The sequence below is a fragment of the Mauremys mutica genome, chromosome 1 (genome assembly GCF_020497125.1).
Source record: "Mauremys mutica isolate MM-2020 ecotype Southern chromosome 1, ASM2049712v1, whole genome shotgun sequence".
Classification (NCBI taxonomy): Eukaryota; Metazoa; Chordata; order Testudines; family Geoemydidae; genus Mauremys; species Mauremys mutica.
Window position 1 is genome coordinate 128,656,330 of NC_059072.1, and position 14,605 is coordinate 128,670,934.

Here is a 14,605-nt window from a genome sequence, read left to right on the forward strand (position 1 = left end):
AGCACATAGGACTAAGGATATAAAACAGAACACAGGCCAAGAAAAGGGCCACTTTCTCCTTCCCCCACCTATGCTGCAAGCAACAAGGACACTCAGGGGACTGAAGACTCCAACAGAGGAGACTGGCCCAGGTTTAAGGGACAAACCCATATATTAAGGACGGCAATATCCATTGAGGTGAGAAACTGCTTAATTTCGATGTTGTCCAGTGTAATACGGTTGAGAGTTTAGACTGTGTACTTATATTTTCTTTTCTTTTGGTAACTAACTCTTGACTTTTTGCCTATCACTTAAAATCTATCTTTTGTAGTCAATAAATGTTGTTTAACTATTTATCTTTACCAGTGAGTTTGCCTGAAGTGCTTGGTAAATCTGCCCAGGTTTACAAAGGCTGGTGTATATCCACTTTCCATTGATGAAATGGTGAACCAATTCATAAATTTGCAAGACGATATATTCCTGAGGTACAAGGCTGTGAGCTGGCAGGATTTGGCTGGTGCCTTTTTCTGTGTGATTCATGAGTGGCTTTGGGAGCATTCATGCAATCTACCTGGGTGTAGGGATCCACATTCAGTTGTGCTGAGTGATAACTGAGTCTGGAGGGGTTTGCTGCTTGTCTCTAGCAAAGCATTGAGAGAGACAGCCTAGGCTGGAGAGTTAAGGGGGCACAACAGTCCCAGGCTGCACTCTGGGGATCCCATCACACCCCAGAATATTAGTCTTTTTTGCAGTTGTACCATGTTGTTGACTCATATTCAACTTGTGATCAACTACCCCACATCTTTTTTCAGCAGCACCACCTAGACAGTTAGTCCCCATTTTGTAGCTGTGCATTTGAATTTTCTTTCTTAACACTAAACACCTCTGTATGCCCACCCTACACACTACTGCAATGATTTTTGTACAGAATATGCCTTTTCATTTGAAAACTAATAACACACTGGTCAAAAAAATCAGTGTAAAATGTATGGCGTAGCGCTAGGGAAGACCTCTCCTAGCACTCTTAGGGCTTGGCTACACTTACAAATTTGCAGCGCTGCAGCAGGGTGTGAAAACACACCCTCTGCAGCGCTGCAAATTGCGGCGCTACAAAGCGCCAGTGTAGTCAAAGCCCCAGCGCTGGGAGCCGTGCTCCCAGCGCTGTCCGTTATTCCCCACAGGGAAGTGGAGTACGGACAGCGCTGGGAGAGTTTTCTCCCAGCGCTGGCGCTTTGATTACACTTAGCGCTTCAAAGCGCTACCGCGGCAGCGCTTTGAAATGCAAGTGTAGCCAAAGCCTTAAAAAAAAAAAAAAGGCAAGTGCTCCCAGTGCTGGTAGCTTTGCCTCTGGTTGAGGTGGGGTTTATTTATTTATTTAAGAGCCCTGCAACTTTCTCACTCAGGGGTGTGAAGTGCCAGTGTAGACAAGCCCTAAAAGGTGTTAAGCCAGACATGTTGGGGAGTTGAACAGGTTTCCTCCTGAGACAAAGGAAAGAGGCTGATTCTTCAAACCAGGTGTGGCCAAAATTCAGTGGGCTCTTAATTTTATATCAGAGATTGCAGCAGGAGAGAGAATTTGCATAGTAGCAGTGTGAGAGGAACTAGCAGGGAACATTATCTTCCAGACCTGGCTCCTTTCTTAAGGAAAGTTCATCAGTATATGCTTATTTATTAATGTACCCTTCAGAAGAATACGTTTCTAAGGTTCACTGGACTATAACAACTTTGGGTTCTTTGCCCCTCTATCTTTTGCCAAAGGAGACAAAGGACTCTGTTAGATGTTCAAGGTGTGTGTGTGTGTGTGTGTTCTCCCTATGTGCTGCCCCACCTCTGCACAGACAGCTGGCACAGCAGAGCTTCAGCAAACCGCACAATGATCACAAGATCCATTAAGTACAAAGGCACCAGGCCAGGTTTATTGTGGACAAAGAATGATGATAGCACCTGGCAGATTCTACAAGGATACTAAGACCTGTATGCCCATGACAATGGCAGCAGCTTAGCGAAGGGTGGGACTTTCCATTTCACCCCTTTGCTGGACAAAGATACTCTCTGAGGGCTTGGCTACACTTACAAATTTGCAGCGCTGCAGCAGGGTGTGAAAACACACCCTCTGCAGCGCTGCAAATTGCGGCGCTACAAAGCGCCAGTGTAGTCAAAGCCCCAGCGCTGGGAGCCGCGCTCCCAGCGCTGTCCGTTATTCCCCACAGGGAAGTGGAGCACGGACAGCGCTGGGAGAGTTTTCTCCCAGCGCTGGTGCTTTGATTACACTTAGCGCTTCAAAGCGCTGCCGCGGCAGCGCTGCCGGGGCAGCGCTTTGAAATGCAAGTGTAGCCAAAGCCTGAGATAACTTCTTTGTATCTGGGTATAAAGAGGTATGTACTGTCTCTGACACAGTTAGTTACTGCCCCCGATGTGGATAGTTATTACCCATCTCCTTGTATGTGTTGGTTCAATTTAAAACATCTTATTCATCACACTGTCATTCTGACCTTATTTTTAGGAGGGGTCAGTGTGTTCTTGTTATCCTTGGGGATATGTTTTTGTACCATCGTTTACATGGGGATGTTCTGGTACCACTCTTCTGGAATGTGTTTGTGTGCCTAGCACTTCTTAGGAATGTGTGTTTCTGCAATATTAGCCCTGTTCTTGCTAGATTCTGTGAACTTACAAGCAGGCAGAGCCTGACATTTGCTCACAGCCTGACTTTTTTGCAACTTTGCTTTATATTAGCCAATCTTTCCCACTACTGTAGCTTAGGCCTCATACCAGGCCTCTGAAACAAGGGTTTATATTCCAGGATCTCTTTTTACTACATATCCGAGCATTTTGCACTTTGTGGGAGATCCTCACCAAGGAGGTGGGCAGCTATCTTGCTGGAAGAAGGTGTGGTAAGAACCAAGCCTATAGTTTTAAGTCATTTCTGACTGTCTTTAGGGGCAGCGCCAACCTCTTCCCAGTGGGAGGGCTGAGATGAGCTAGACAGAAAATTGGGGGGAAGGGGTCTGTGCTATACATCTTGTAGGCACACACCACCCTTACTTTTGCAGTTCTGCCCTGTTGCTGTTAGAGAGAGCTGGACACTTCAGGAAAGACTGTTGTGGGGAAATTCAAAAGTGGGATGTGTTTATGGGTCACTTGGCTTGTAGTAACCAAGGCCGGCGGAGACCAGAGTGTGGCTGTGGTGTAACAAGCAGGCTGCTGGAATCAGTTGCTGAGCCAGGGCTGCTTAACACAGACACTCAGTGCATGCTTGTATGCTGGTTGGGAGCATCCAGACAGGGAGCTACAACAGCAGAGCATTTTAAGGCACTCTGGGGCACAGGACAATCGGCAACACAACCTCTGACTGGTCTGGACTGCACCTCAAAGAATGACACTAAGTGCAGTATGTTGCACTTGTCTTTACTGAATTTCATTTTGTTGAATTCAGACTACATCTCTAATTTAAGGTCACTTTGAATTCTAATCCTGTCCTCCAAAGTGCTTGCAACCCCTCTCAGCTTGGTGTCATTCACAAATGTTTATAAGCATGGTCTCCACTCTATTTTAATTAATGACTTAGATAATGTTGAATAGTACCAGACCGAGGACTGACCCCTGCTGGACCCCACTAGATATGGTCTCCTAGTTTGACAGTGAACCACTGATTACACTTAGGGTACGTCTTCACTACCCGCCGGATCGGCGGGTAGCAATCGATTTCTCGGAGTTCGATATATCGCGTCTCATCTAGACGCGATATGTCGAACCCCGAACGCGCTCCCGTCGACTCTGGAACTCCACCGGAGCGAGTGGCGGTAGCGGAGTCGACAGGGGAGCTGCGGACGTCGATCCCACGCCGTGAGGACGGGTAAGTAATTCGAGCTAAGGTACTTCGACTTCAGCTACGCTATTCACGTAGCTGAAGTTGCGTACCTTAGATCGACCACCCCCCCCAGTGTAGACCAGGCCTTAGAGTAGTTTGGTCATCCAACCAGTTGGATAACTGCCTTATAAGTACCATATTTTCCTATTTTGCTTATGAGAATGTCATGTGAGACTGTGTGTCCTATGCCTTACTAAAATAAGGAATATCACAACTACTGCCTCCCATGGCCCTAGATAAAGATCATAGGTTGGTTTGGCATGATTTGTTCTTGATGATTCCATGCCTTAAATAAATCTATTCCTTAGAACCCTATTATCCTCTAGGTGCTTACAAACTGATTGCTTAATAAGTTGTTCCAGTATCTTTCCTGGTATTGAAGTTAGGCTGACTGGTCTATAATTCCCTGGGCACTTTGTTCCATTTCTAAAGATAGGTGCTAAGCTTGTCCAGCTCTCTGGGATCTCACCCACCCTCTGGAGTTTCTCAAAGATAATTGCTAATGGTTCTGAGATTGATTGATTGATTCAGCTAGTTTGTGAAGTACCCTCGGATGAATTTCATCCGGCCTTGCTGACTTGAATTACATCTAGTTTATCTAAATATTTATTTTTTTAACCTCTTCTTGCTTTAGTTTGGCTTGCATTTCTTCCCCCTTTGTTATGATTCATTAACCACCTTAGTGAAGACTGAAGCAAAATCGGCATTAAACATCTCAGCCTTCTTGATAGCTTCGCTTATTAGGTGTCCTTCCCCACTAAGTAGAGGACTTTTGGGACAATACATGTGAACTGGATTTCCTGGGAAATATCTAAGGGGCGGTGAATGCATATTTCCGAATTCCTGTTATGCAAAAAAAAAAAAAAAAAACAGGCTATGCTAGGAGAAATGTGCCACTGTCTGCTGATGACTTCTTCCATGAGGCCAAGATCAAAGCCTCAAGCTGCACAAAGGAAAAGTTGAACTGTTATGGTTGGTCTAGTTCAGACTCTGAGACCGTTATAAACTTGTAACCATGAGGAGAACCCACTTTTGGGTTTTGAAGGACTGACATCTACCAGAGACCCAGGTTGTAGCTGGGGTGACCTCTGGTAAGTCGGTGGGGTTTTGTTTGTTTTAAAAGCATGTGTGTAGGCTTTTATTGATTGATGTTTTCTCTGTAATGCTTTCACCTTAAGAATAAATGTGCTTGCTTATAAAGAGCTGTGTGGTAACTCATAACTGCTGGTAATTACAGCTGTCCATAGCTGCGGGTGAGAAAGCCAAGCACCAATGCTGGCCTGCTTAGGCAGTCTGAATTACTGGGAATATCACAATGTAGGAAGGGAACTGTGCAGCCTGGAAAAAATCCTGTCCAGGAGGGAGAGAGATGTGGGCCTCTACCCAAGAGAGTAACAGCTGAGGAGTTGGGAGCCTAGAAGGGGTGCCATTCTTGGATCCTGAATGGGGAGCTACAAAAGCAGTTGTTGAACTGTGACAAATGAAAGGGAAATATTTAATAAAATTAAAACATTTTAAAGCAAAAGTGTGGAGGGTGGGAAATCTCATCCTCTGTTTCATGGTCATCTATCTGCATATCAGCACATAGAGGCTGGGCAGGTAAAGCACAACATCAGAGGCTTTCATTTCCAAAAAGCACATTAATTTCATAGATCTAGCATGCAACAGAACTAGCTCATAATAGTATTTTTCAAGAGGATGTGTGGATTGGATATTGGAGTGGTAACTTGCAACACAATGCTAAGCTATTTAGCTCTGCTTTAGCTTCTGTTTTAACAGTCTGAACTATGTATATGCAGTTTGTCCACCAGTAAAAATACTTCTTAGAGAATGCTTAATTTCATGGGCTGCAAATCTCTCAATTAAATGTGTTCACAACTCTGAGGATTTTTAACCCCATTGGTGCAAATGGGTTGATCCCCCCCTCAAATCTCAACACAAATTATTTTTTAAAAATGCTAAGAATTAGAACAGGGGTCGGCAACCTTTCAGAAGTGCTGTGCCGAGTCTTCACTTATTCACTCTAATTTAAGGTTTCGTGTGCCAATAATACATTTTAACGTTTTTAGAAGGAGTCTTTCTGTAAGTCTATAGTATATAACTAAACTATTGTATGTAAAGTAAATAAGGTTTTTAAAATGTTTAAGAAGCTTCATTTAAAATTAAATTTAAAATGCAGAGTTCACCAGACCGGTGGCTCGGACCCGGGCAGTGTGAGTGCCACTGAAAATCAGCTCATGCGCTGCCTTTGGCACGCGTGCCATAGGTTGCCTACCCCGAATTGGACTCTTTTAGGGGGCAGAGGGGAGAAGAAAACTGCAAATCATTAAGTTCAGCCACATTCCTTCTGTTGCAGTACACTGCAGAGTTTTACCTTACATGAGTTTAGTGATCAAATGTAGCTGACATGTTATAAGAATATGATGATATCAGTCCAAAACTATCATAAGGCATGAAAGAGCTTAAGGTAGATCTAAAAAAGAATTTACAAAGAGGGGATCCATTTCTTAGATTTGTCCTTCATTTATTTTTGCATCATTCTACAGAGGACAGGATCTTCTCCTCCCTTTCCCACTGTACCATACCCATTCATTAGCAGTAGATTGCCTCAACTTTCCTCTCTCCTCCCCACATCTTATTGGAGTTTTGAATTGGTCCATATGTTTACTGAGTCACATTCTGTCAGCCTACTGACATTGAGTGGTACCCTTGAATTTAGTGGGATTACTCATGGAGTAAGCTAATATTCAATCCAAGTAAGGGAGGCAGAATCAGGCCTGAAAATATTTTTCTTGCAGTGTGCCTCAGTTCCCACTCAGAGACCATACTTAGCCAAGAAAGGATGGTTCATTTTTCATGTCCATTCTGCTCTTGGCCTCTTTGAGATTGCCAAGGATGCTAGTGGGTGCTGGCTGTGGGGAAGATTTTGTGGTGCGGACCTAATTAACAACTGATTTTAATAGGCCACCTCATGGTACCAGCTTTGAGCCACAAGCAACCTGAGATGGATTTAAGATGTCAGTTTAGAGGTGAAAGGCACTAGATCCCATCAGTCCCCTAAGTCATCCTGCACTCTCTTTCCCGACTTTTTAAAACATAGTTTTCCATAGGATTGTGATTTTTATTTCCCTGTTTCATAGATAGAAATAACTGTTAACAGCTGTGCTTGGTAGTTAGACATCCCATGGCAGAGAGAACAAATTCTGAGAGAAAGAGAAGCCTTTCATCATAAATCCTCTCTTATACAAAACTTGTCTTGGGCAGGTTGCTGGTGTGCTACTGCTATAGCACTTTTCGGACCTATGAACAGCTCTGTGTTCAGAAGTCAACTGATAGACCAAGCCACTTTAGCCTAATTTGTAATATACTTTATGCTGCTTTTTTAGAAATATTGTGAAACTTTAATCTGTTTGTCAGGTTAGGACATAACAAAAGAATAAAGCCGGCAAAGTGATTTTTCACATGTTGGTAACACCGACAGCATATTTTAAAAATTAGATATTTGGGTTATCCCTTGTGGCCTCTCCACCCTTATTAGTCGTCTAACTTCTTGTAGCTCTAAAAGTAGAAATGGGTCTTTGGGAGGACTATGAATGAGGAGAGAGTAGTGGCCTTGCTTATTAGCTCAGGAAGGAGGCTTCATGCATGAAGAGTGTGTTGTAGAATAAAATACTTTCCCATCAATGTTCTTATTCCAAACAATAGTCGGTGGTTCAGTTTAATAACATGCCCCCTGAGATGATAATAATAAAGGATTTAGCGATGTATAGAAGTAGTCCAAGAATAATAAAGCAGTTAAGTAAAATTAAACAGTGAAATACATAGCTACTTCTAATCCTGTCACCTTGGTATTAAACACTGAAGAATTTATGTGGGTTGGCAAACTTTTTGGCTGGCATGAACTGAAGAGCAAAACCAGATCAAATTAATCTGCTTGTTCGTATCTGGTAATGTATTTTAGATTAATCATATTGTGCATTCTTATCAGGAAACCTTTCCAGCAGTAACCAGCCCTAAAAGATAGAAGGTACCCTTTAACTTGGAGGTTATTTACATATTGATCTTAACTTTGGCATCTGGAGCCATTTTTTCTGCTTCTGATCCATCTTACAGAGATGGTCCTGAGTCGAGCAGTCTGGAGCCTGATCCAAATTTTCCCCCAGTTTTTAAGGGTTCAGACTCAGTGTTCCCATTTAGGCCCACGTATGCTAAAAAGATTTATCAAAACATATCCAAATCCTTAAGCTCTTTTTATGGCAATGACAGAAATCAACATTTATTTGTGAACTAACCTCAACAATAATGACAGAAGTTTTGGACTATTATATAAAACTTGAAATAAATCAGGTTTGCAAACAATACATAACAAGCTCATAATCCTTCCCCACTGTGTGCACAGCTAACTTGCTCCCTTTTAAAAATGGATATAATTAATTTGGCCCTCTAATCCTCCTTTCCTTTGAAATGCCTGGCATATGTATAAATGCCATGCTCACAGAGCCTCCATTCTGCTCCCACCGAAGTCAGTAGCAAAATTCCTATTGGCCTTAAGGGTAAAGGATCAGACAGTAAAGGCCTGGTCTAACTCCAATCAAAGTCAATAAGAGCCTTTCCGTTGACTGCCTTGGAAGCTGTAATAGGCCCAAATAGTATCTGAAATTCCATGGCATTTATTCTGATCCTACCCACTCCTTCCAGACCCCAAACATTCTTTTTCTGCACCTAACGTTTCAGTTTCTAAGGCCAAATCTTCCTTGCCATACTCACTCCCATCAGTAGGGAACAAGGTGACTTGGTAAAGCAAGCTCGTTTTGGCCTCATGCTTAAAAAATGCTTTTTCAATTCTTCTTCTCGCACTTTCAATTTGTATCAATTTATTTTTATTAATAAAAGTAGACTGGATCCTAAGCCAAAGAAGGGCTTCCATTGATTCAATGGTCTTTGGATCCAGTGCAATACTTCTAAAGCAGTCCTCTCACTAGTATGTGGTCACTTCACTTTTATGATGGGGCTAACAAAATATATATTGTAACTTCTGTAATAACATGTCAAATGTTAAGTTACAGTTGAGAATGCTTTGCCGTTATCAAATGTAAACACATAAAATATGGAGCATATTTGTAACACCCCCCCCCCCCAAGTTCAGACCATTCTTACTTGGAATCACATTCTCTGGATTTAATTATTTCTAGGGCTGTCGATTAATCACAGTTAACTCAAACAATTAATCACAGTTTTAATTGCACTGCTAAACAACAGAATACCAATTGAAATTTATTAAATATTTTGACTGTTTTTCTATATTTTCCTATATATTCTGTGTTGTAATTGAAATCAAAGTGTATATTTTTTATTACAAATATTTGCACGGTAAAAATGATAAACCAAAGAAACAGTATTTTTCAATTCACCTTATACAAGTACCATAGTGGAATCTCTTTGTTGTGAAAGTGCAACTTACAAATGTAGTGGGTGTTTTTTTGTTACATAACTGCATTCAAAAACAAAGCAATGTAAAACTTCAGAGCCTACGAGTCCACTCAGTCCTACTTCTTGTTCAGCCAGTCACTAAGACAAACAAGTTTGTTTACATTTACAAGAGATAATGCTGCCTGCTTCTTATTTACAATGTCACCAAAGTGAGAACAGACATTCTCATGGCACTTTTGTAGCTGGTATTGCAAGGTATTTATGTTCCATATATGCTAAACATTTGTAGGCTCCTTTATGCTTCGGCCACCAATCCAGAGGATGTGCTTCCATGCTGATGACGCTCATTTAAAAAAATGTGTTAATTAAATTTGTGACTGAACTCCTTGGGGGAGAATTGTATGTCCCCTGCTCTGTTTTACCTGCATTCTGCCACATATTTCATGTTGTAGCAGTCTCAGATGATGACTCAGCATATGTTGTTCATTTTAAGAACACTTTCACTGAAGATTTAACAAAATGCAAAGAAAGTACAAAGGTTTAAGAATCTGAAGTGTCTTCCAAAATCTGAGAGAGATGAGGTGTGGAGCATGCTTTCAGAAGTCTTAAAAGAGCAACACTCCGATGCAGAAACTACAGAACCTGAACCACCGAAAAAGAAAATCAATTTCTGCTGGTGGCATCTGACTCAGATAATGAAAATGAACATGCATTGGTCGACACCATTTTGGATTGTTATCGAGCAGAGCCCATCATCAGCATGGTCGCATGTCCCCTGGAATGGTGGTTGAAGCAGAAAGGGACATACAAATCTTTAGCACATCTGGCACGTAAATATCTTGTGACGCTGGCTACAACAGTGCCACATGAATACCTGTTCTCACTTTTGAGTGATCATTGTAAACAAGATGTGGGCAGCATTATCTCCTGCAAATGTTAACAAACTTGTTTGTCTGAGTGAGTGGCTGTATAAGAAGTAGGGCTGAGTAGACTTGCAGGCTCTAAAATTTTACATTGTTTTATTTTTGAATGCAGGTTTTTTTGTACATAATTCTACATTTGGAAGCTCAAATTAAATCAATATGTTTGAAAATGTAGAAAACATCCAAACTATTTAAATGGTATTCTATTGTTTAACAGTGCAATTAATTATGATTAACTTTTTTAATTGTTTGACTGCCCTGATTATTTCTTTTTTTATCCTCTTGTGCTGGAGGGTGTCGACTATGGGGATGCTGATTATCTAGTTACCGATGAAAATGTGAATAGGCCCAGTTGCTTACTTAATGCAAGCTTGTAAAAATCACAATGAATAATCTGTTGGGATTGCATATGTAAGCAGAGTCAGGATGAGCTCTACTCTGACATCTGGTGGTAAATTATGGGGAGTGCAGAAAGAAGTTTCAAGTATTCGCATTAGCATTTCAGTTATTTGCATTGGCACTCCCACCCCACTTAGCATACTGTACAGCAGCCTGGGATGGTTATTTTCACAGCTGTGGGATCCCCAAATTCTTTGTTATTGGGGCAGGAGGAATAAAATGTTGTCACCCTGATTAAGTAAATGAGGAACTACAAAATTGTCTTATGATAAAGGGTTTCACTATCAACTAAAAAGCACTTGCTAGACAAGGGACATGGGTTCCAAAACGCATTAAAAAGAGAGAGGCTGGGGACAGATATCTGTACTTGGTGGTGCAGGCTCCTTGTGTGAGCCAGATGCACCAGTTCCACCTATGCCTCTCTCCACTGTGGAATGTCAGAGTTAATTTTTGATTCCCTTAAGAATCTAAATACAGGTTACTGAGCTGAACTCACTGGCACTGGGGCTCCCCTACTATGAGCTGGAATCACTAAGAGCTGAAATCACTGAAGAGCTGGACTTGCTGAGCTGAGAGCACTGAGTACTGTGCTAATGAGTGGGGGAGCCTGAAGCAATACCGTGGAGCAGAGCAGCTGGCAGAGTGGAGTGGAGCAGTTGGTGCAGCCACAGGGTGAGTGGAGCCAAGCAGCTCACGAGGACGGCTGGAGTGGCTCACAGGACAGCTGGTGGACCAGAGCAGCTGGCAGAGCGGAGCAGCCCACAGAGCAAGCGGAGCTGAGCTGTTTGCGGGGATGACTAGTGGAAGCAGAACCCCACGAAGAGGCAGGGCAGTTGGCCCTGAAACCACGTAAGGTGCCCCTTTCTACCCAGGCTGGGGAGGGGGACCTCTGCAGAGAGACTCTTGAACTCTGGGGCTGCACTGACCCGGGACAGAGACTTGGGATTGTGGGACTTTTGGGACTGTGGGTGATTTGGGGGTTGCTGGACTCAAGGGCCCAGAGAGAAGGACACGGCCCAATTTGCTGGGGTGGGTCTTTGCTCACGGTTTGACCTATGAACTCTAGCTGAGGTATTTTCCCAATTTAATGCTTGTTGTTTATCATGTAATTAAACCTTTTCTGCTACACCAAGACTCTGTGCTTGCGAGAGGGGAAGTATTGCCTCCTCGAGGCGCCCAGGGGTGTGTGTAAGATTTTCCCAGGTCACCGGGTGGGGGCTCGAGCTGGTTTTGCATTATGTTGAGGGGAAGGGACCCCTATGTATTGAACCCGGCCCTTGCTGCTATCGTTTCGGCCCGGCAGAAGGGTTACATATAAAATGGGAGAAACCTTCTGTATGTAAGCAAGGTATCAAAATGTAACACCATGAACTGGGATTATTTATTTGGAATTGTTTTTCCTGTAACAGTTTTTAAAATTCTCCAAAATGCCTTTTCCCATTTTCCTGCTCCATGTAGAATCCTATGGAAGGCTGGAGATAGGTTTGCATGTTCACAACAAGCATATTAATGTGAAGCGTGGCCAGCTTATTTGATATGCCCCACATGGATAACGAAGTGAGGGGACACTTCATTATAATCTGTCTCTCCATCACAGCCACTTTTCCTGAGTTTTACCAAGCAACACCCTGTATATGAAGAAATGGGATATGGACCAGAACAATAAACCTATAGACTTAGATTTTACATACCCCCAAGTTTTGAGGGAGTACATATTAGGAGTCAGCTGCAAAATTGGAATTGGTTTTTGTGTTTTTATACACCACCTAAACTTTAAGGTTTTCTAGTAGAAATAGACAAATTCAGCTTTCAAAATTTAGAGCTGTCTGCAAGTTGGATTAGTATTAGCAAATACCCTTAGACTGTGGCTGTGAGACTTAGCACTTTAAATCAGCTATTTCATGATGGAATTTTCCTTTCTTTCATTAGACCCTATGAACTGTTTAATCTAAGTTGAGCAAACCACTGCCCATACTCACAGCTCTCTTTGGCACTCAAAACAGCAAACAAATCTTGCCTGGGACTTTATCCCAAAACAACTAAGCCTACTGGAAACTTCAGCTAAAATAAGAAGCACCACATGTGTAATTTATATATGTCTCTTCTCCTATAATAAGAATAGATAAATATAGAAACCTTTTGGGGCCAGGCTGTTGGATGAACAGATGTGTGTATGGGACAGAGTCTGTGAAAAGGAAGGAAGGATGATCTTGTGGTTGATTCACAGAACACTGAAACAGTTGACATCCATCTACTCCCAGCTTTGCCACTGCCTTCTTGTGCAACTTTGAGTGGGTGCTTGGAGGGACGGACCTTTGCAAAGGTGGGGTGCTAGGTGCTCTATGGAAGAAGAGTACTGTTTATTTGTTGCCAGGAATGAGAGAGACAGTTGGAGAAGATGGGGGAATATATGGGCAGGGGTTTGCCTGCTGCAGCAGGTTGTCTGCCTCTCTAGATGAATTTACAAGGCACCAGAGTGGTAGCAGGAGACCAGGGTTCTGTTCCCAGGTCTGCTACTGACCTGCTGGGTGACCATATGCAAGTCACTTCTCTTCTGTGTGACTATTCTCTTTACTATCCTGTGTCAGTCTTGTCTATTTAAGTGTGTGTGTGTGTGTGTTCTGTGTCTAGCACATGCTACCCTTATCTCAAACTGGGCCCAGAGGTCTTACTCAACTAATAATAAAGAATAATCAGAATGGGCAAGTTTGGCCAGTAAGCAGTATCTACACACAAATGTGTACTAAGGAGACCCTGAATCTTAGTGGATAAATCACTGGACTGGAACTCAGGAGACCAGGTTCTATTCCTGGCTCGTTCAGGGACCTTGGCCAAGTAATTTCTCCACTCTGTCTGTCTGTCTGTTTCTGTAGCCGTAGAATGGGGATAATGTTGCTGACCTTCATCAGGCAGCCTGAGATCTACTGATCAAGAGCTAGGCTTTATTCCTGTACACAACATTCTTACTGCTCTATGATGAAATACAGTAAACAAGACCTAGTGGGGAAAACAGATGCTGGAATCAGACAGGGATCACAAGCACTGCCATTAAATCACTAACCTGCCTCACATTACACAGACAGCAGAAGTAAAACCCACATCTCTCTTTCCGCCACTGCAAGAGCAACTTGGGGTGTATGGTAACAGGCTCAGATAGACTAGCCTCAGTGTCTCACAGCAGCAGCAAAGCTAGACCGCAGATGCTCTTTGCTCTGAACTAGGTGCAACTCATCATTGGCACAGTCTGGGCTACACTTTTGCAGTGGACAAGTCTTGCATAGTAAGGGCACCCAAAGAACCTATTAACTCCTTTCTAGCCTAAATTGCCAATCTTGGCCACATAGGTTTGGCCTTAATTTCTGTTTCAGATTCTACATCTATTAAATGGGAGTAGTAATACTTCATGGGTGACTGCAGGCAGAATTCATTAGAAACAACAAAGTGCAGTGAAATTTTCCCAGGGAAGGCCCTATAAGAGTACAAAGTATTATATTTAAAACATCAGTGGGTCAATCATTTTAATCAGACTGAGTAATGAACACATTTGCATACAAATATTGTACTGGACTGATGAGATGCAATATCTGCAGTGGTAAGAGCTGCAATTGAAGCAGGGTTAACTATTGAATTAATAGACATGATATGTCACTGTCCTGTCCTTTAGTCTACCAGTTGGAAGTAAATAGATGTCAGTTTAATCTAGCTCACTTACCTTCCTCTGAATTGTACAATTTACTTACTAGGGGATTTGTATAATCTCTTAGATAAATAAGACCAGTAATTATTCCTTCTAAATAGGGCTGTGTGAAATGCTTGTAATGAAGCTTGAAGCTAGATAATACTTGTCTGGTTTCGTTACAAATCGAAAATGAGGCCAGGTTTGCCAAAAAATTGAGTGGACCCAAAACCAGGAGAAACTCAGTGGGGCTGTGAAATGACTCTAAACAAACCCAGGAAAAACAGTCCATGTGCCACTGCAAACCAAAAATGTTTAGTTTCTTTCAGT